At 40.5% G+C, this 23,278-nt stretch overlaps 1 protein-coding gene across 6 annotated transcripts in view; it reads left to right on the top strand.

Moving 5' to 3' along the window:
* The first annotated feature begins 1,377 nt into the window (after window positions 1-1,377).
* PACSIN2 (protein kinase C and casein kinase substrate in neurons 2) overlaps window positions 1,378-23,278 on the top strand; it is a 53,025-nt gene continuing 31,124 nt past the window's right edge. For 3 of the 6 annotated variants that reach the window (XM_040061818.2, XM_040061816.1, XM_040061813.2), the window contains exon 1: window positions 1,378-1,505. The gene's annotated coding sequence lies outside the window, so the exon portion shown is untranslated. Of the gene's footprint in view, window positions 1,506-1,858; window positions 2,011-6,140; window positions 6,163-15,838; window positions 15,927-23,278 lie in introns of those variants that run through there. The other 3 variants (XM_058420232.1, XM_058420233.1, XM_040061815.2) reach the window with 3 other exon arrangements.

Here is a 23,278-nt window from a genome sequence, read left to right as displayed (position 1 = left end):
ATAAATTTTATCCCAGTGCTTATGGTCTTACAATCCTCCTGAACTAATGTAAGTGAAGTTAATGAGTCACAGACTGAGTGAAAGAGTACAGGAAGACTTGGCGTCGATCTGATTATATGCGGACTTGCATAAGAAACACGGCCAAGAGGAAAGTACTCTTAGGAGTGTTTTGCAGCCCTACCCAGTGATCCAGAGCTCTCGCTGTCCTCAAACCAGGCTGTCCCCGGGGACAGCGCTGGAGGCACAGCAGCGATGAGAAGGGCAGATGGGAGGGAAATGCCGAAACTAGCGGCGGAGAAGGCAGAGGCTAAAGGGACGAAAGAAGGTCACCGTGGAGGCTGCTGCTTGGAACGTTAAATAATTCTCTGTCTAAAACAAATAAATCTGAAAGATAGGCGAAGGCGAGAGAAACAGTTCTGATACTGGGCGAGAACAGCGTAGCTCCGCGGAGAGCAGGGTAACCAAACCAAGCCATGTCAGAGGTGGCCCCGTCCTTGAGCCCGTGCCCGGGGCAGCTGCGCGCCCAGCCCGGCCCGGCCCCGAGCGGCGCTCCCGGTGCCGCTGTGCCCGGCGGAATCAGCGCCTGCACCGCTGCCGGGCGCGGAAAAGTCCCCGACGCTTCCCGGGATCTGTCAACTCGCATTTCGCTTCGGGAAACATCTGCTTATTCACGGTGCCCCGCAGAGGAAACGGGACACGGACGCGGTGTATAACCCGCGCCCTGCCACGTCCCGCAGTGCTCCTGTCACGGTTTCCTACACCCGGATACCTGGCTAACGCTGCGGCCGGGCCGGCCGAGCAGCCGCCGCCCCCGGGGTGAGCCCGTGCCGGGAGCAGTCAGAGCCCCCCGGGGTGAGCCCGGGCCGGGTCCGGGAGCAGTCAGAGCCCCCCGGGGTGAGCCCGAGCCGGGTCCGGGAGCAGTCGGAGCCCCCCGGGGTGAGCCCGTGCCGGGGGCAGTCAGAGCCCCCCAGGGTGAGCCCGGGTCGGGTCCGGGAGCAGTCGGAGCCCCCCAGGGTGAGCCCGGACCGGGTCCGGGAGCAGTCAGAGCCCCCCAGGGTGAGCCCGTGCCGGGTCCGGGAGCAGTCGGAGCCCCCCGGGGTGAGCCCGGGCCGGGTCCGGGAGCAGTCAGAGCCCCCCGGGGTGAGCCCGGGCCGGGTCCGGGTCTGAGGGGGCGGTGCCGCGCGCGTGGCTCTGGCAGCCCCCGACGGCCGCCGGGGAGTGCGCGCCGGCCGCGGGCGCGCGCACCGCCCCCCACCGCCCCCGACGAGGAAGCGGCGTTGATTGGCATCGAAGAGAGCCAATCGGCGGCGGAGAAGCGGGAGCTTGCCCGCGCTCTCGGCCAATGGGGAGGCGGTTGGGCGGGCGCCAAGGGGCGGGCGGGGGCGGCGGCCGCAGCGGCGGCGGCGAGCGGAGCGCCGGGGTCGTGTCGGTTCCGCCGCGCTCTCGCCGTCTGGTCACCCCTACCCCCGCCGGGCACGGGCGACGGGCAGGTCCTGGCGCTGCAGGTGAGGGCCTCTCCGCGCCCCGGGGCCCTGCCTTCGGGAGAGGTTCGATCTGGGGGCCGGCTTGGGATCCCCGTCGGAGCCGTTGGGCAATGGCGGGCGGTGGGTCCAGGCGGGGGGGAGCCGCTGGTGCCGCGGCCGGGCCGGCGGCGCTGCCCGTGCTGGGGTCGGGCCGAGGCGGGGAACGAGCCCCGGGAGCCCTGCTGGGTGCGGACCGTCCACCCCACGCCGCTCCGGGGCTGCCGCTGCGGCGGGCGCGGGGAAGGTGAAGCTCTCCTTGCACGGCGCCAGGCGGGAAGGGCAGGGCTGGGGCTTGCGAAGGATGACGACACTGGCTCGGTTCCTGTAGGAGGGGAGAGCTCCCTGCTCGGGGAAGTTTAGTGACCCACTCGGTGGTGGTGGCGGCTTTGGTTTGGGGAGGAGAAGAAGGCGAGGATGGAGTCCTAAACTTTGAGCAGCTGGGTTTTTCCTCCCGACTTTGAAATCACGGCGCCCCGGATGATGGCAGGTAACGATGCTGACTTGGTGGTAGGAGATGTTTCTGCGGGGGAGAGTGAGGTTTGAAAGAGCTCAGGGCCTCCTGAGTACTGGTACCGAGCTCAGTCAAGCTTCTTGGTCTTGCCGTTGCCGACTTCTATCTTGACTTTCCCTTTTTTGGCCTGTGGAAAGAATCTCCTCATGTCCCAGACCGAAACGTCTGTGTGAGAGACAGACATCTCTTTATGTGCACTGAGGCTACCTGGTTAGGGAAGAACAGGATGTGTACAGTGTCTGCCTGGCTCGCTCTATCTGTCTCTCTCAGCTGTGTCTGCTTGGGGTGACTCAGAAGCTGATAGATTCACTCTTCCGAGCCGTCATCCTTTTGCCTGAGCACTAAAGGAAGCCAGAAAGACGCAAGTGCCATATGCTGCCCTTTGTAAACTGAACTGTTTGAAAACTAAATGCAGTCTTGCAGTTTTAAACGCTTGGATTGCTTGATTAAAATCGTAGATTAGCTAGGGTAATGTAAAACTAGTACACCGCTGCTCACGTTTCCTGTACCTGTTTGTTTAAGTTTGATTATTTGACGCAGAGTGGGGTAAAAAGCGAGCCGTGGATGTGCTAGTCACTTGTGTTTCTGTTGTGCTCCACAACCTGCTTAAAAGGCTGCCACAAGACTGTTCTCTCTTGCTATTGGGGAGTGGGTGAGGGATTCCCTTCTACTAATTTGGATTTAATGCCGGCATCTGCTCAGCTCTTCTTTAAAGCCAAAAACCTTTCCCCTGCTTTTAAAAGTTAAAACAATAGTAGTGCATTATTATAAGAGCTGTAGTGAAGGCTGCGTTATGTAAGCAACTGAGCTTTCATTCTGGTTTTAGTGCAGCAAAAGGCTTATTCTCATATGTCTGTGGTGAGACCAGTGGAAAAGCACCACTTTGCTGCTTTCTTGGGCAGGGTGGGCACATATGACATTATGAGTTTTATTTCTCCTTAAAGGTGAGCACTAACTAAAAGAGTTTGCCAGCTGTGTTTCAGATGGTCAAAACTTGTTAATAGCATTCTTTGTTACTAAGGTTATTAACATTGAGCGCTCATGTGCTAGCTGTTTTATACCTGTACCTGCCTGAAATTATATTTTGTCAAGCTTGCAATTTGCCTTCAAAGATAGTAGTTATATTCTGCCAGTTATGACTGAATCAGCTTAAACAGGAGCATGTATTAGCATAAGGAGCGTGTCTGTAGAGCACAGTGCAGCATCATTTTAGAGATCTCTGTACACCACAGCTTCAGTGTGGTGAGCAGGAGAGGCTTGCAGGTGCCACCTTGATGTGGCTGTTCTGTGCTCAGGTGCTCCAGTCTCCCTTTGGGAAGTAGTTTACAAATCTGGATCGATTTTTGTCTTTTTTACGCCTTTGAAATACCATCATAATAAAATGGCTTTTTGACTGTGGTCTAGATCATTGTGGCTTATGAATGTTTTTAAACACTGCCTTCAGAAAATACTTAAATGATACATCTTTCTAGTGATTAGATACCTGCTTTCTTTTCTTCTGACAAGCCACTTGAATGTTGGTTTGAAATCAGTGACCCTGTTATTTTTACCAGGTGACATGTTTGGATGATTTAGTGTCAGGAATGAGAAGTTTTGTTCTCGTGGTCTGTCTGGAGCATATGGGCACCTTTTCCTGCTCTAGAGCTGAGTGAGCTATGTGCTTAAAGAGGTCCATATGTCAATTCTGTGCTTCCCTGATTGTGGTTAAAATGAGCCTGAAGGTGACTGTGGGTTGAATGGGTAGCCTATAAATTCCAGGCAAAGAAAATTCCATGCTTATTGCAGGAATTGGATGAACTGCTTAACAGTGCTGCCAGTCAAAAGTTGCCTATGCCTGTACAAATCTGTGTTGTAAAACAAAGAAGCAAATAGGTAGTTTTCTGTTTGGGAGTTGGTGCCTGGTTTTCTTAGTGTAGCAGCTCCTGGAAAAACTGCATCTTCTCATACGTTAAGCCAGGAGAAGAGCAGATGCAGATTGAAAGTGGTTTGTGGTTTGGTTTTTCTTTAATATATATTTTTTAACATCCATAGAAACTAATACATGAGTGTTTTTTTGATTCTTAGAATCTCTGTTTTTTTAAAAAAAATACTGTGATTTAATGACTTTCTTGTTGCCTGAGACCTGGAATGATGCGTCTAATGCTTGAATTTAAGACTAGTTTTGAGATTAACAACTGCTTTGTAACATGAGATTTAATTCAGACTCTTCATAGTCCTCAAAACTTAAGGAGGTGACACTGTTCCTTTCAACTAAACCCAGTTACTGATTTTTGACCTAATGTAACGATGAACTGTTCCCAGGAGATGAAAAGGAAGAAGTAGGAAATAAAAGAGTGATGTAACTGTGCTGAGGTAAACCAAGCTAAGTATTCTGTGATTGAATAGAATGCTGTATTTAATATGAATGTTTCATGGCTGGTTGGCTCACTAGGGTTGAGAAGAATAACCTGGAGCTGACAGTAAAACAGCTGCTATGTTCTGGGGTTGGTTCACAGCCTCTGTAGTCCAATTTGTCACAAGCCTAGAATGTTATTCCTTTATGTGTTATCCTTTAAGGTGCCTTGCTTAGGGGAGGGAAATAATACAAATTTCTCTAATGATGTTGGCCTAGAATCTGCCTTGATGAGTATTCCTTGGAGTGTGAGGGATTCTGCTTGAGCCACTGCTGCACTTGCTTGGAGTCCTGTGTATCTTGGTGAACAGGATGTGTCAATATTTGAGGAGGTTCCCAGCCCTAATTAGTAAATAGGGGTAGAACTAACATGGCTATTGTAACACTGCACAGTAATGAGCTGAAAAGCAAAAAGAAAATGTCTCTCAGGCTTTAAGTAAGATGGTTTGGTTAAAATTTTTAGATTATGCAAATATTTAGAAACTGTTCTTACGCAAGGTATTATAAATATTTTGGTAATATTGGGAACCTGCATCTCAAACTGGCTTTGGACCAGTGCATGTTGTTAACCCTTTTTGCTAGTGTAGGACTCTGCTTTATGAACTACCTCCATGGACATCTGTGGGCCAAAAATTTAAACAACCTTCTTTGCCTTTTATCACACACTCTAAAGCAGTGAATGACAACCCAGACTACAGTGTAAACAGCAGAAATTGTGAGAATGAGAAGTCCTTATGGTATTACTAAATATTTCTGTGACAGAGTTTTACTGAAACTAAAAAGGCTGGATTTTATGTCATCTTTTGACATAAACTTGTAAATGTAACATAGTATATGCCCTGAAAATGGGCACCAGTCAGACTTTGACACTGTGAATGTGAAAGTATGTTCTAAGTGTCTTCTTACACCTGTTGTGATTAAAATATCGTGGAATGCTGCTGTACTTGTGAGCTCTTAGCTTCTGATATAAAGTAATAAGTCGTTTGCTACTAATAAAACTGGCTGACCTTGGTGTTACTGCACTGTTCATCCTGAAGTCCTTGTTGTAGAAGTGATATTCTTTCTGTCTTATTTTATCGTGTCTGTGCATGAGTAGCACAAGCAGGGCTCATAAACCTGACTTTCATGTATGATTGTGCATTAATCTCTCCCACATACCTGGTAAATCTATTGCTACCTTGTGATTGTAGCAACAAAATGTGTTATGTTGTCTGGGCTCTGAAAGGCCTAGCAGAGTTTTTGTGCCTGGCATGTCACAGCCAGGATTTTGGATTACAAAACAAACTTGCACAGAACTTCTTCTCTGGCATAGTAATAGTAGCTGAATTTCAAAATAAGAAATCTTTTGTGTGTGTGTATATATATATATAAAAATTCTTAATAGCAGATGCACAGCCGTACTTGATTAACTTTAAAATAATATGACAAAGAATATAATGACCTGGGGTTTTTTCCTATTTTTTTTTCTAATTTTTGGACTTAATAAGTTAAATAAAAGGTACAGGGTGAACATACTTAATGTGCCCATTTTAAAAAGGATGATGTGAAGTACGGATTTCAATAAATAATCTGCAGTGAGTCATAGGACAAACGGGACATGGTTTTGGTTTGACTTACACCTCCCATCCTCTCCCTTAATTGAGGCTTTCTTGGCAATTTGACAGATACCTACCTCCCTGCTGAGTGGAACAATGCTGCTTTCTTTTTGGGAGAAATGATAAACGGATAATAAACAGGTACAGATCTGTTAAATGAACTCTCTGTATTTCATGGAACCACATGTATGCACCATCAACTTGTAGGCATGCTTACTTCCACAGTCCTTGAATAATATTCTTAAAAACATTTTTTCTAAAGTCTTCAGGTTCTCTTCATCCCTTAATAAAGATAAAAGCTTCAAAACTTATTTTTCAGTTACCTGAAATAATCTAAGCACACAAAGTAATCTGATACCTGGTCAACATACAATTGTGCTTAACTTGTAGGAGCTGCTGAACAGCTTGCCGTAAGGTCTAGAGGGAATTCATTTGAAGGAAACTGTTCCTGAGTTCTTGCTCTGTTGAGTGAGGTACCGGTTCCATTCCAAAATGTACTGTTTTATATAGGAGAAGCTGGGTAACCATTTCCTTTACACAACTTTTCTTTAGTTTTTGTGTGTTAAAGAGCTTTGTGTAAAGAATGCTGTTGGTCTAGTGTCATTGGGATACAGACAGAAATAAATTGTAGCTTTTCCTCTCTTGGGCAATTAACTTAGAAACTGTTACACCCACACCTGGAGTATTGCCTTCTCACTGATTATTATTTTCGGGCTCTGAGAGTTGAGGTTTTTGTCATTTTTGAAAGCTGTTACGACTGAAAGTAGTAACAACCAGCAGATATGGATAAAGTACGATCAATAACTTTTGATTCATACTGCCACTTCTCAAAGCACACTTCGATGCTGTCTTAAGCAAACAGAGTTCTAAATGGAGAGTTAAGTGAAAAGAAAGTTTTGTTCTGTTACTGTGGTATTGATGCCTGTGGTGAGGTGACCATAGTTGGATGCCAGCTGCCCGCCAAGCAACTCTGTCACTCTCCTGAATTGCACAGGGCAGAGAAACGGTACCAAAAGACTCACAGACTGAGATAAGGACAGAGAGAGATCAAGCCCCAGTTATGATCATGGGCAAAACATACTCTGTTTGGGGAAATGAATTTAACTTACTGCAAATCTAATTAGAATAGGGTAGTGAGAATAAACCCAAATCTTAAAACACCTTCAACCAACCTTTCCCTTTTTCACAGGCTCAACTTCACTCCTGATTTTTCTGCCTGAGTGGCACAGGGTGACAAGGAATGGGGGTTGCAGTCAGTTCTTCACACATTTATCTCAGCTACTCTTTGTTCTTCACACGCTTTCTCTGCTCCAGAGAGGGGTCCCTCCCACAGGAGGCAGCTCTCCACAAAGTTCTCCAACATGAGTCCTTCTCTCAGGCTGCAGTTCTTCACAAACTGCTCTGGTGTGGATCCTCTCCAGAGGGTCAGTCCTTCAGGAACAGCCTGCTCCAGCATTGGTCCCCACAGGGTCACTGGTCCTGCCAAGAACCTGCTCCAGCCTGAGCTTCCCATGGTGGGATCACATTCTCCCTTGGGTTTTCATGGCTCTGCTGTGGAGTCCTCCATGGCTGCAAATTTGGCTGTATTATCAGGAGTATGTGTTGGAGATGGCTTTAATGAATAGGCAGTTTTGATATGTGGATCATGCATTAGCATTCTATAGACATTTTAAGTTATTACCATTTGATTAAACAGATTTTAACTGCTGCTGCTCTTAAAATATCTAATTATGTTGATTATCCAGTTGCTAATAGTATGCAGAAGAAATGCAAAAGAATGATTAATAGATTTTAATCCAGGAAAGAACCATTTGTAATAATTTGATCTTTTCTGAAAAAGGCCATCCATAGGACTTGTGTGAATGAATCCCTGTTGGAATTTCATACATCCACAAAGAAAATTTCCATTTAGATAAAATGGATGTAGAGCCTACCACAACCCTGTTAGGTGCCCAATTAGCTAATTAGTCCTGCTGTCTCTAACAGGGTAATGTCTCTGATGTATAGTCAGATAATACATACTTCTAGCTGCCTACCTAACAGAACTTCATTTATATCCTACAATTCATTGAGCACATTGAACTGAGTGTTGTGCTCCATTTCAGAATTCCTCAAATTTGATGCTTAAAATACTAGTTCATATTTATGAGATAGAGAAATTAAACTCTGTCTTGGTACAGTCCAATGTGAATTGCAAATTAGGATCTTTAAGTTGTGCTCATTTCAGCAAACAGTCCAGATACATCTATCAGCACTGACTTTGGTCTTATTTTATATTTCCTCAGGCTTTTTCTAAACTTGTCTGGGCAGTAGATCAGTCATGATTCCTGATCTGTTCAGAGGTCACCCATAATAGTGGTAAATAGCTTAGCAGTAGTTTGGTGAACACATCCAGCTTTGTAATATTTCTTGACTCTCTCTTTTCAGGGCTTAAAATAAATGTGACATCAGACTGAGCTTGTATTATTCTGTCTCTTGATAGGAATACCTTGTGAGAGCAAGCTCAGTGCTGTGGTGAAACATAGGACCGCAGCGTAGTCACCATCACTCAGGATGGTGTCCTTATAAAAAGAAAGTGATGCTAAGAATTTTGTTATATTTTGTGAGCTTCCCCTCTTTTTCACTTCACATAGAGGTGTTTCTGTAGATTAATGTGGTTTTCTTCTAATATGGCTTTGGGGACAGCTATTAAAAAAAGTCTTCTGTGATTATTTGTTATTCTCACATGATATAGTAATATTAAAGTAATACCAAAGTAATATTATTTTATCAGATTGCCAAAGCTGAGTGTCTCAGGACAGGTAGCCACTTCCAGTTCTGTCATCCATTCTCTTTTGAGGTATGGATGCATGTAGTTCCTTTGGGGTAAATGCAAAGTGCTGTTTGAGTTCGGACATTGTCACCTCTAAATCCCACACAGATTTTGGAGCCGGGAAGGTGAAGTGTGCAGCATACACGGGTGGGACTGAGGGGCCCCACAGCAACGTGCCATTCTCCTTCCCACTGCAGCTCATTGCAGAGGGAGCTGTGTGTGCTGTGTTCTCTAGTGGGCATTGGTGGCCTCTGGTAGATGCCACTTAGTGCTCGTGTGGTGCAGAATCTCTGTGGAGTGTTAACTGTTCTTTAAAGTTGAAAAATTGCAGAAGTGTCTCCACTCCTCTCTTGACCAGTCCTCTCTCCCTACATAACCTCATACAAACTCTTCAGCTGTAAGACGTGAACAGTGGAGTTGCAGTTTTAGTAAATGGGGTTGATTTACGTTTCCAAAGGCAGTAATATAATTTATTATTTGTATGCCTACTGCTTACACATAAGCAATGAAAAAAATCTTTTGGCCTTTCTTTCAGGGTGCCAGCCTTTTTCTGAAGGGTATCTTGTGTGTGGTCTGTGTACTTGCCTATTCTTTGTGTTGGCATAAGGTCTTGTAGCGTGTTAAACTGGCTCCAAAGTTTATTGCTGCTTTTGCTGGCAGTGATAAGTTACTTCAAAACCAGTGATAGTCTGTGTTGTGACTAAAACGGGAAATCAAAGTTTTTCACTGGTGCTCAGCTATTTGTTCTTGCTATGTGCTCGGTGGTGGTTGTGTTTATCTGGCTGTACTGTGTCTGGGGTCAGTTCTCTGCTCCAATAAGAAACGTCTTATTTTTGCAGAGTCATTTTCACCTGGAAAAAGCTTAGCACCTGACTTCCCAAACAGAACTGATGGAATAGGGATGTGGCACAAACAATGTCAATCACTGTCAGTGGAATTGAGTTTATGCCATAACAAAGTGATCAGGCTATGTATTGAGCTATGTAGTGCAGTGAATAATTTCTGTAAAGCTGACCTGCAAAGTGGATGTTGAATGTAGACAAGTCTCTGTATTAGTGCTTTTATAATCAAATGCATGCCAAAGATGGTCAGGTGTAATAAAGGAAGGGAAATGGAATGGATATAAATGCAACATTGATGTTTGGCCTGGCAGCTGAAGCTGTGCTACCTGAGCTGCTGAGATACAACAGAGAAAGATGGGACTGTTCTTCACTCAGACTCTACCCTTACACTGTCTGTAGTTAAGGGAATTGCAGATATGCTTGAACTTGTTTCTTGATTTTTACCAATTTTAAATGAATAGAAAATAAGTATAAAATTATATTCATCATTTTAAAGGTAAACTTGTGGCTGTTTTATTGATTTTTTTTGCTTAAAATATTTTGGAGTGGAAGGACCAGAAGACAGTTGAAATGCTTTTTAAACAAGATCCAAGTAGGGGGGGAGGCAAAAGTCCTTGCCTTTTTACTTTTAGAATATTCACTTGTAAATATTCTGTGTGTTTCTAAGGTTTAATGCTGATATTTTATTCTTATGTAATGAAATACAGTTTTCATAGGAAAAAAAGTGAATGCTAAATAATTGTTTTGAAACTCCTAGCAGATGATTTAGATTAACCTGCTAGCACATTATTGTTAAACTAAGTTTTGAAGAAGTAGCTTTGAATTTCAATTCAATATTTAATTTCCAAAATTGATGCAATTTTGTGGAAAGAATCAAGTATGTTTTTATAATGTTAGTATCTTCTTTCCTTTTTAATTTTTCTTCTTTCTCCCAGGGTAAAACCTAGGTGTACAAAAACCCCATGCCATTTCTATAGTTTCCTGGACTGAAAAACTGCTTCCCTACCTTATTAAAAACTTATTAAAACCTCTTTGGGTTTTTGGTTTGGGATGTTTGGTATTTGTGCTTTTTGTGAGGGTTTTTGTTTGGGTTTTGTTGTTTATTTGGGGCTTTTTGTTCTGAGAGTGTTGGGTTTTTTTGTTTGATTGGTTGGTTGGGTTTGGTTTGGGGATTTTTTAGAATTACTGGAATTCGCGAAGTAGATTTAGTTGGATTCCTATTACGTCTGTTCTGTGATACTGTCCAATCTGCTTTCTTGGCAATTCTGTGTGAACTACTGTTCCTCCAGATTTATTTCTCTTTAGGCAGGTGCTTAGATTGGCTTGCAGAGAACATCTTACAACAGTATTGCAGAACATTTTGCATTTTTCTTTAATTGTTGTCTGCATTGGGAAAGGTGCTTGAGATATCATGAATGTCCTGTCTGTTCATTGAGCTAGGACCAAATTTATTATTTATATTTATACACACAAATTTGATGATATTAAAGGACAATCCATCTAGTTTTAAATGATCTATATGTGAACCTTAAAATTGACTTTAAATGAGATTCGATCTTAAAATTGGTTTAAATTTGGCCAAGAAATTCTTTGTCTGAAGTAGTACATGAGCAGCTGCTTCTGCTTTGGCTTGTTGCATCCCTATATCAGAGAGCAACATGTGGGTTTAGTCTGTATTAAATTACTGTATTTTTAGCTCTTGGTTTAGCATAGGCTATTCCATAGTTTCTGGTAGAATGTAAATCCTGTGGTATGTGGTGTCATGGGTAAAATCTGTGCTGTGCAATGTTAATCATTGTCAGGTCAGTCCCAAACAGTTCCATAAACACAAATAGATGAAACAAGTATCAATTTATATTGGGCTGTGCAAGATAACCTGTGGTTTCTATGATTTAGACTTTGATTATTCTGATAAAATACGATGTTGTTTCTCTTTCTACAGAGATCCACATAGCTGGTTTTTTTTTCTGGCCCTGTACAGAAACTAAAACCATGATTGGAGATCTCCCCTTTATCCCTCCCCCCCTTTCTTGCAAAAGAGGCTGGATAGGAAGTACCTTTGTTTCTACTTGTTGTTAGGCATTGCAGAAACGCTTTGTGTAATTAAGGAAAAGTAGTGCTAAATTTAGCATGTCATTAATGTGTTGCTGAACAAAATTACTAGTTTTACAGTAATAATTTTAGAAGTTCTTTTGCCACTGCAAAGGTATCTTACTGCGCAGCAGGAAAGCGATGAACAGGTTTCAAAGTTTTCAGGTACATCTAAAGGTATTTCACTGGGTTTATGTGTTTTATTTTTTGCACTTGCAGTATTTATTTCACATATGGATTATTTCATACATACGGATAAAATACTACATTTTTTGAGTGAATATTGCTATCCCAGCATAATATTTTTTGATATGATTTGTCTGAGTTGTGAATGATGTTAGTATTTCAGTTTTAAAGTTTAGAGTGTGTTTGGGGTTTCTTTTAATTTTCAGGGTTGTGTAAAGCATCTCATTTATCTAGCATACTCACTGGAATACAATTTATTAGGTAGGAAAAATACTTTCAAAATCTGTTGTACAGATTGGCTCTTTAAAGCTGAAGATTTTATAAACACACTTCTCAAAATATGTTTTGAATTTGCTAAGGAAAAATGTATCACATGAATCTTTCCATTTTTTTTATTGCAGTGAATAGTAAGAGAACAAAGTTATGTAATCTCATTTCAGAAAAAAAAAAAAGCTTTTACGAAAATCTTGTGAAACGCTCTTTGTAATGCAATAGCAATTAACTTGTGCAGTGTTCAACCCTGCAAATGGGGTGAAATAAGCAATGTAGAACTTACAGCTCTTGTTAAATTGCTTTGTCAACTGTTGTTGCAATCCTCCAGGAATCTCCGCTTTGCTTCCCAGAATGAATTAAATTTGAGCTACTTTCTCTGGTTATGCAGCTGAAGCGGCTCATGAGAATTATTGGAATGTGCAAAGAATAGCATATTGCACCTAGGCTTTGACATTAGAATTTATGTAACTGTGAATGAGGGCTGCTGGAAGTCCAACTACATAAGCTTAAAAAGACATTTGTATCTCGTTTCCCAGTTTTCCCCTGTCCTAAGCGGGGAGGGGAGGAGGGAGAAATCATCTCGGGTAAAAGACAAGTACAAGTAGGGATTTGGCAGAGATATGTCAAATACATAAAATGAAAATGCAACAGCTTGGAGTTTTGTCTAAAGCTAGGCTGCTGAAACATAAATATTCAAGCAGGAAGATAGTTATTTGAAAAATTATTTAATGATCTATTTGATTTCTTCTGATCTTGTTTAGAATTCAGGACTTGATACAGAATTACTGGTTATCTGTGTTAAGCTGAGTAAGACTTGTGGAAGTAACTTGCCTCCAAATCCTGAAATCACTGAATATATTCTTGAATATTACTGTAGAAACGCCCTAACTAGAGGACTGTAAAATATGAAATTAGAGGTTTTCAAAATTTGGGTAAGTTTTCAGTGCCTTTATCTTAAAGACAAAAGTGCTGGCTTTATACTTGGATATATTGGATCCCTTGAGCCACAAGTTTTTCACATAGCTAAAAGAACCCTTTCTGTATCATTGTGTCCTGATTACTTTATCAGTGACATTAGGAGGATCAACCTGTCTATGCTCGTGCTGTCTTCCATTGACTTTCACCTTTCCAGACACAAGAAAGTGGGCAGTGGTGATGCATTTTGATTGTCAGTTGGAACCATGGGGGTGTTAGCAAAAGTAATTTTAAGGCTAGTTTTGCTAGGACTTAGTCACAGCTGTGAGCCACCACTAAACCTGTTCAAATGTTTTTTATTGCTGCACTGTTTTTAGGTTGAAAAGGCTATCTTTAGAAACTTTTTTATTTGGTGAGCGTTGTGGGGATATAGTTCACATGTTATCATACAAGCATCCCGGGAGAACTTTGAAAGAAACTTAGGACTCTTCTGATATTGCATAATAGTTACGCTGCAGTTCTAAATTGTTCCAGTTGGTACCAGGCAGCATTATTGAGAATGAAGACTAACAGAAGGTTTGCGTGGGGGCTACTATATAATCTTTCAGAAGAAGTTTGTAGAGCTGAACTGCAGGTGGATGTTAGTTCTAGCAAAATGTTGCCTAGACTGGTTTGGTGTCGTTAAAATTCTTCAATTTGTGTGTTAATAAGAATAGACACACAAATATTTCTGAGAGAATGGCTGCCTTCCTTTGAAAGGAGTTTTAGGTGTCAGTGGTAGAAACACAAGTCTGAAAGATTTTGGATTTAGAGCTTTATCTCATGCCAGTGGATATTACAGTAAAATATGTTCATATGATAAGGAACAGGTAGTTATACCAGGACGTACCATGGCCAGGACAAAGCCTAATTGTTGAGGATGTGTGTACCTAATGAGTGTTTTTTCAAGCTTAATTACTTGAATATCTGCATTTTATGTCATGCAAAATGGACCGTAGTGAAAAAATTATGTCAGTACATAGATTAAGTATAGTGTGAACTTTTTGTGTTGTACCAGTACCATGAATTTTTCTTCACATATTAGAATTCATAGTTAAAGGATTAGTGAATGGCTTTGGCTGCAAGATTCAACTGTATAGTCTTGTACTTCAGCGTAAGAAAAAAAGAAAAATGGATTTACAGCTCTGTGTGTGCAGAAGGTAAAGAAGCAAATAAAATGTATCTGGCCATGAGAATGGCATTCTAGCTTTTATCTTCCAGAAGATGAGTGATGTCTTGTGAATTGGTAGGTAATTGATTGTAGAGTCCCCACCACTGAACACTTCCAAGCTGGACAGGGTGCTGGATAATCTCAGCAAAGGTCCCTTTCCCCTGAAGGATTGGACTAGAGAGGTCAGGCTGTTGCACGGTTCTGTGATCATTACAATTTGACTGATACTCAGCTGAAGTATTTCTTAAGGAATCTGTTACTATAGCAAAGTGTGGCTGTTGAACGCTCTTTGGTGAGATATTGAGTAGTCCAGCCTCATGTGCTCCCTGGACATTCCAGGACCTTGTGACCCTCACCATAATCCGCTTCTTTCCCCAGTTAAATCAATCATTGTGTCGACTTCCCAATTAAAATCTGACATTAAAAATTCAAACAGATCTAACATTTATCTTCTATGGACCTATGAAAAGTAATCAATTTTTTTTCCTGATGAAAACAAAGTCTGCTAGACTGTCCTCTTGTCACAGTTAACTAGATCATCAATTGTCAGACTCAAATGAGCAGAATTTCCAATGCTAAAGTGTCACTGGTCTGTGACAGGATCAATAAACATTAGCCTTCCTTGGTTTGAAATTGGCATTTTCAGCTGGAATTATAGCTACAGGCTTTTTAAGATAGTGTGACAAATATAAAGTAGATAATAAAGTGTTTTCCCATGAAATATACTGAATATTCAAATTCTTCATAGCTCTTATAAGGGGAAAAGGTAGGCAATTTGTTGGAAGGTGCCAAGAGTTGGACATTTCATTTTCAGTTTCATAAATCCCAAGATAGATAATAGATGCATGTTGTCTAATGAATCAAGATTATTAAGGTCTTGAATACTCTACATAGTACGTTCTTTACTAATGCTATTTTTTAGATGTAAAATATAACTTTTTAAAATGTATTATCTGTTTCTATAATTTTGGGTGACTCTGATGCATCGACTAGATATTTTGCCTTGGTGAAGCAGCTCTTTTATCTTTCAGATATGGACAGTTGCACAAGTTTTTTCAGTATAAAATGAATTTGAAGTTAAACACAAAAGGAAAGAAAGAAACCATTACAGGAGTATTTGTGTGCATACCCTTCAGATACTGTACCACAGGTTAATAGTCCTTAATGACAAGACAACCCTTACAGCTAGACTCACCATCTCTTTTGTGGTTTTATGCTTCTCTTTTTAAATTACTCATCTGTCTTGAACATGACTTTGCCTGTTCTGAGATATCCTTAGTAGATACTACAAAGTATATTTTAAAAATATTTTTTTACAATTATTCTTTCATGTGCTCTGTACCCTTAAGCTTTAGGAGTAAGGACAAAACAACTTTGAAACAGCTGTGATCTGAGACATGACTTGATTGTGTGAAGGTTCCTTGTGACCCTGACTCTTCAGCTGTTGAGCTGCCTTTATTAGGAACCAGTGTTAATGAGTTCATAGCTGGAGTTACTGGAGGGATTCTCTTCATGGGTTAGAGGAGGAACTTCTCGCCTTCTCCAGAAAGCTTAAAATGACCAGGAATTACCATAGGTACTGTTTATTACTAGAGGTGGCAGTAACTTTGTGGGTTTAGCAGATTTTCTAGAGGTGGGCCTACTTTTTCTCATGATGTTTATATTAAGTCTTTAAGCCTTCAGAACCCGAAGTGAGAAATGTCTGTACTTAAGTTTCACAGGTGTTCTTAGCTGAAATGCTCTTGATTTGAATTGTGACACTCAAAAGTGTGAAAAGTATCATATGTGTTGCTTGTAAAATATTATAAATAATATTTTTCTATATGAAATTTCTGTCATGTTTTCTTTGTTGTCTAATTTTTTACTGCAGCATTATATATCTATTTTATTCTACCATATGATAAAGATAGTTAAATGTGAAATTTATTATTCATTGAGGAAGCATATCGCTTGGTTTTGTTATTCTTGGGGAAATAGAAATCTTGTTTTCAGTTAAACCCGGAAGGTATTTCTGTATAATTGAAGCTTTCATCTTGCAGCTGTTTGAGCTGTTTCACCATTTAATCCTTTTTTTTTTTTTCTTTTTGATTCCTTTGCTGCTCAGCCTCTTTACTGATGAGCCGTATGGAAATATGGCTTTATAATGGCAGTCGCCACAAGATATTGTAGAACACTGGCTGAGATATGATTGTGAGCAGGGAACAGAGCCCTGCCTGCAGTGTCGTGGTGCAGTTGTGTCTGCGTTCATTGTCACCCCACCCTGGCCTTGGACAGGAGTGTGGGGACATCCCAGCTGTCAGCTCAAACACAAACCTCGGGAGACAAATGTGGGATGGAATCTAGGGAGACATTCGAGCTGAACTCAGAAGCACGAGATCACTAGGTAGTAAAATCCCTAGGAGTAAAATCCCTTTGAGTGTGTGCAAACTGAATTGTTGTGATTCCAGCGTGATTTTATTACATGATACTTTTTTCTATTGATATTGTTTCTTGTTATTATGCATCATGCAAAAATACCAATTCTATTTTCACTTTTAAGACGATGTTGCATTTGAATATATGACTCCAGACTTTCTGGAGTCTAACATTAAGCAGTTCTATGATCATGTGTAGAATGATTTGCTGTAAACTTAAATAGCTTAGGAAATTTGATCACTTTATTGTGATGCTATTTGTGCCTGCTTTTCTCAGCTGTTACAACTATCATACTGCTGTTTTGTAAATGTAGGGGTTACTGACATATGAGTTAAGTTAAATTCAAAAGAAAAAACGTGTGTTATTATACCTTTAGTAGCAATTGAGTGAGAATCCTTGTATAATCATTTAAAACTCTGAAGTTAGAAGCATATATGACAAAAAAGGCTGTTGTAGAATTACTGCTTCTGCTAAGACTTTGTTTCAATACCGTGATCGACTTTGATCTTATTTGATACTAGTCTTGTCTGCTTGAATTTTCAACAGCAGGGATTTTCAGACTCTGCTCTTGAGAGAGCGCTAAATTGAACTTGGTTGGGGTTATCTGCTTTTCTTTTTTCTGTTTTCTGATTGTTCCCCATATGCAGGTTACATGCTGCTGTTTCAGTGCTCCACAGTCAGTGGTGTCACAGCTTTATTAACTGCAAGAACTGTTAGCTCATGGGGCCTCTTGTCCCATTTTTCTTGAACTTCAGTCCAATTTAGGTTGCAGAGTAGATGGCTGACCTACTTGTACTTTGGTCAAGCATTAATTTAAAATGGCATAAAAAGCTTTCCTTTTCTTGAAAAGCGGCAGCAGGGTAGAAAAGACTACTCTCTGTGAGGTTACTTGACCAAATTTAAGCATTCATTTCACATTATTATGTTTAGGAATTCGACATTTGATTGATTTGTATGTTTGAGAGGAGTATGAGGCCACATAACATGTATCCAGATAGCTGAAAATCATGAGGAAGTCTGGCTGCTCTGCTGTACTTTCTTTTCTAAATCCTTAATAAGATTAGTGAAACCTCTGTGAACCAAAGAAAAACTTTCACCTTCTCTCTTTCCTATTCTGGATCTCATGTACCTCTTTTAAAGCAGCACCTCGTTTTTGCACACTGAAAACTCTTGATTTTTCAGTTGCGTTAGGGTTAAAGTAGGTGTAAGTGTACTATATGTGTTTAAAAAAAAAACCCAAACAAACCAGAACCAACAACCCACCCCACCCTGCCACTTCTGTCTTTGTTTGTCAAATTATATGTACAGGGAAGGCCATAAAGTATGATCTCTGATCCTAATATTTAAGACTGACACTTCCAGATAGCTTAGATCAATGAGTGTACTATATAGTAAGGAGCCAGTCCATTCTATTTATTACAAAAAATAATTACATGTTTTTAGGGAGTGTAAATCAGCAGCTCATGTTGTCTATATTATTAAGCTGTAAGTAGAGGTCTTCTGACCTTGTTGCAGTAATTGCCATTTCAGGACCAGAAAATTTAATTGCCTAGAAACATGAAGTCCTGCCTAAAGTTTACCTCAGATTCACTGAGATGAAAATATGTTTAAATAGAATTCGAGAGTTCCTTTTTTCAGTGACCATGTTAATGAAACTAAGTATTGAGTAACCTTCTCTCCAACTTTAACACAAGCAAGCAATTTAAATTTTCCTAATAGTTCTTTAGAAGCCGCATTCAGCTTGCTTTAGAGTCTGAATTAATCTTATTTAATCTTAAATATGAAATACAGTCACATGCTCTTTTGTACTGTTACACTATAGCATTGGTTTTGAAACACTTGAACAGATCTTTTATTGTTCCTAAATGAATAATTACTTATTTAACTTATTGCGAAGAAGGATAGTTGAAGTTAAATGTGCCTGTGGTTGTTTTCTTTCTACATTTGTGATCTGTATTCTGCAGAGGTCTGTGCATTTTGTGTCAGTTCCAGAAATGGAACTGATGAAATGATGCATAATCTGATGACTATCACAGCTGAAAACGTGGGTTTTAAGTTGTAAGGCTATGCTCCTTAGCAGTTTTTACATTGGTAGTGTTTTCCCCAAATACTGAACTACCCTTCAATGTATTTTGAGAGTGGAGGAATGCTGCATGATGATTTGACCCGCTTTTTGTCAGCAGGGCTATGGCAGTGAGGGAATAATGTCTGCAGAAAGAATTGGTAATTATGGAAACTACTGTTTAGAGCCTTTTCACAGCTTTGATCTAAGCCAGCAATTATGGAAGTGGTCATTTAATTTCTGCTTTAGGGTACAAGTCCTGGGGTACAGGTCTCTGCTAGCTTTGGATGTCTCTTGAGCAATAGCTATACTAGCAAATAATTTCTGGGGTTACAGGCTGCTTGTGTTGAGGATCTAGCCTAGAAAATTGCTGGGTTTGCTTACTAGAGAATAATCCATTCAGCTCCAGGGAGTTTTGTGTGGAAATGTGAAGTTCTCTCTACTGTTAATATCAAGTATAACATGAGCACAGTGTGGTCTGTTATTTTACTGGGTCTGGGGGCCTTCTCTTTCACCTTCAGCAATGTCCTTCTGAGACACTATAGGAAGGTCTGTTGCTCTTTGTGCTTTCTCTTTCTCCATGGTAGGGAAATCATCACTTCCCCTTTTCCTTTTATTTATATCTCCAGAAAGTGACAGAAAAATTCACTACTATTTGAGGAGTGCACAGATTTTCCTGAGTTCACCCATGGAGCTTCCCCTGCCCCAGTCAGCCTTGTTTTTGCCAGTCATAGTTCTCTGTATCTCTCTAAGATAAGCAGGAAATTGGATATTCTGACATGTTGTTAATGCACAGATTTAGTTTCTAACAGTGATTTAAGCTTTGGAAAAAAGTCTGTGTTAAAGACCAGGCTAAATTTGGTTCAAGTGAGGTATGTGAATTAGTTCTCTCCTGAAGTAAAGAACAGTAACTCAGTGCAACCTTCAGATTCCGGAAGATGGCCTTGTTTCACCTTCATTTAAGGGTTTAGATCTACTTCTGTTCAATGCACGTCAGTATTTCATTAATTAATATTACAGCCCTGTGTTTCCTGAGATGGAAAAGTACAGCTTTTGACTATGAAACACTGAAACAACACATCTGTTTCCTAAGTGACGCATCTGCAAAGTGTGCCTACGTGTTTCACTGAGATATTTAAAAACACTCTCCTCCACTGAAGCCAGTTGTACAATTAAAAATACATTCCTTTAAGATGGGCTGCCCATGGTCTTTCCTAAAGGCTGTAGTACACCAGATATTCAGCTTTACAGTTATACAGAATCATATTATGACTAAAACCCATGCATTATTTTGAGTGCTATAGTGTGGAGAAAAAAAGACATTAGCTTGAGCTGCAAGATGTTCATCAGCCCACAGGAAGTGCTAAAGTACACGCTGCTGAGAGAATTGTGTTTGTGGAAATGGAGGTCAGGCAGTGCTGTGCAGGTACTGGGCTTATCTGGGCAGTTATGCTGCCCAGCTCCATAGATGGAAAAAATGCAAGTGAATTAAGGCTTCCCTTTTCAGGTAAATAGCTTGTAAACAGAATGTGGAATGACTTTCCAAATTGTCAGAGTTGCTTTTTCCTACCAAAATGTATCCTGCTGTGCCACAGCTGATACGAAAGTATTTTTGGCTGAGTGTGGTGTTTTGCAATGTTTGTTTGAATGTAAGGGAGCGTGTTTATCATGTTTGAGCTGATGGTTCTGGGCTCATACAGCCTGCTGTCCACAACACGCATCTGTTTGTAGAATGGTTACAGTATTGCTTTTTCTTTTTGTGCTTTTGTGGGGTTTCTGTTTTGAAGTAGAGCACAGTTCATGCTGGGTGGTCACCTAAGGAAGTTTTGATGTCTGAGGCAGTGCTTCTTGTAATGTTCTATTTTGCTTCTTAATGAGATGCCATTTTAGAACAGTTGTGTACATGTCACTTCTCTCTGCAACTGCTTTGTCAGTGCAGCTGTAAATGCTGTTTCATGGTCTCTCTCCTGGAGGACCCATCAGTATCACTCCTCTGCACTGTCCTTGATTTTGCACGGTTGTAAAATTCTACTGAAACTAAATATGAAGTGTATATGCTTTAAATATTTCCCTTGACATTTTATGAAAATAAATTTTCATTATGAGTATACATAACAAGCCATCTAATTCCATTAAATAAAGGGTCAGTTATTTATTTTTAAAATGTCTGGACACTCAAAAGATTACTTGCTAACTAAATGCTTACAAAGTGTAATTTGCAAGTTGAAGACGTGGTCTTTTGCCCCCTTCATGCTTTTTTTGAAACAAACCTAAAAGCATATTCATCTCAATTTTATTTATTTAGGAAGGATGCCAAGAAAAGATGGTTAATTTCATTTTGGGAGACTTTGACAGGACATATGAATTAATGTGTGATGTCGCAGGCATTACAAAAGTGAAGATTTGGAAAGGGTGAACATTTTAAATTAAATTAAAGTTCTTCCTTCACTTTATCATTTTAATCACTTGATCCTAAACAGTAGAAAACCTCCAATGGCATAAATCAAAGAATATTTTTTAATGTTATTTTAATTGACAAATAATCCTGAGTACTTCAGCTGGTTTTCTGGCAAAACTTACTCAAAGCCAATTTTTTTGCACTTCTTTTCTTGCAGTGAAGAAAATACTGATGTGGATTTTCCCCTCATACCTCCAGATTAAAAAAAAAATAAATATATATATATATATATAGTCTGAAAATGTTAAGGTTTGTTTTAAACAGATGCAAATATTTTAAAGCTGCCCACGTCACTTCATCAACTTTGCATCTTAGCTGGTATATCTATGCATTTAAAGCATGCGTTTTGCAGTGTTAATAATTTCTGTGGCCAGTGTCTAACTTTAAATAGAAACCTCTGCAAAGCCTCTGAAGGGGATGAATGGCTTCCCTGGTTAGAACAAAAATTGCACAATTGAAATAATACACCTACACGCATTGGCTTGTCACGCTAAGAATAAAAAAATAATTTTTCCCCAAAGTCACTGTTGTGCTCTTTCAGGTATCTCCCGGTTAGTTGGAAAAATGAAGAAGGAGGCTGTGCTGGCAGCATGTGGGAACTCGTAGGGATGGTTAGGTCGTGAATGTGCCAAAAACCAGCATGTGTAACAGCAACATGTCTAACCAGCATGTCTGGCCACTAATTATGGGGAAGGAGGACAGGAGATAAGAGCTGCTAACTCTAGGGCTCTGCCAGTCTTTGGAGTGTGAGACTGAGGTAGGATTTGTACATGGATGAAACAATATGTGCAGGCTGAGAGTCTTTTTGAGAATGCTGAGTTGTTGCCTCGTGTTTCAGGTATGCTTCTGTGCTGTGTGTTATTCAGATTGTTCGATCAGTAATTCTGAGTTTCGTTTATTTAATAAAGATAATCAGGAATGATCAAAATGGCTGTTCCTATTCCTTTTATTATGCTTTGTGAATTGAATCTGCTGTAAGATTGCATCACACACAGTTAATGTGCCTGAAGAGTTTAAATTTAGAGGCTGTCTCCTTATTAGAATTGTGTGGGATTTTTTTACATGTGGTAATTATCACAGAAGTTTAATCTCTTTAGTGATCTTCTGATGTGTGCTGAAACTATGGCTTGAATGTGTTTCCATGGCTTGGATATTTAGGGCAGTGAATGAGTGCAACTTTCAGTGGTTTCACATTCAGCATTTCACAAACGTGGGCATGGGTGAATATAACCCAATACCAAGGAGGCTGTTGTGAAATAAGCAGCCTTGAATTCAGGGGGTTTCCTTAACTGGGAAGTGCAAAGAGTCTCTTGTTACTCAGGGTTATGAATGACTGCTATGAACTGATAGCTCTTTGTTATTTAATGTCATTGTATGTTATTTGCTAACTGAAAAATGTCTATGTGGCAAGTTACTCCGTTATCCAAACTAAAAAATTGAGGAATAAGCATTGCTCTCAGTCTCAGAGGAGTGTGCCTGGTAGGAAATAAGCTTGCCGAGTCTCCAACAGCATGCATTTCCTAGATTCCTTCCTTTAGTGCTCACGGTTCACCAAATAGGTTGCTGTCAACTTCTTTCCAAAAAGCATTTGGTGCATGGCTCTGCCAACTATAACATAGAGGCTGAATTCCCCAAGAAATAGCGATTCGATTTCCTTTTACGGACTTTTCTCTGGTGTTTGTTGCTGTAGTTGTTTTCTTGATGGAGACTAAGGGATTATCTTAAATCTCTGTGGAGGAGGGTGCTATTCTCCCTATTTTATAAATTGAAGAACTAGGCCCAAATCATCAGTTTGAGACTCTGCCTTTAAAAATCTAAGGCCTAACTTCTGTTAGTAAAAGGCAGTCATGTCTACTGATTGCAATTAGAAGACGTGACAGCATTGAGTAGCAGTGATTAATCATGGTGTGATGTGTTTCTTTGCTGTACCCAGGGGCTGGAGTTTTTTGGTGTCTCTTGAATGTGTAAACCAAAGCATTCTTTTTCCTTTATT

The sequence above is a fragment of the Hirundo rustica genome, chromosome 4 (assembly GCF_015227805.2).
Source record: "Hirundo rustica isolate bHirRus1 chromosome 4, bHirRus1.pri.v3, whole genome shotgun sequence".
Classification (NCBI taxonomy): Eukaryota; Metazoa; Chordata; class Aves; order Passeriformes; family Hirundinidae; genus Hirundo; species Hirundo rustica.
Note: the sequence above shows the minus strand (reverse complement) of the source record. Positions and strands in the feature narration are given on the sequence as shown.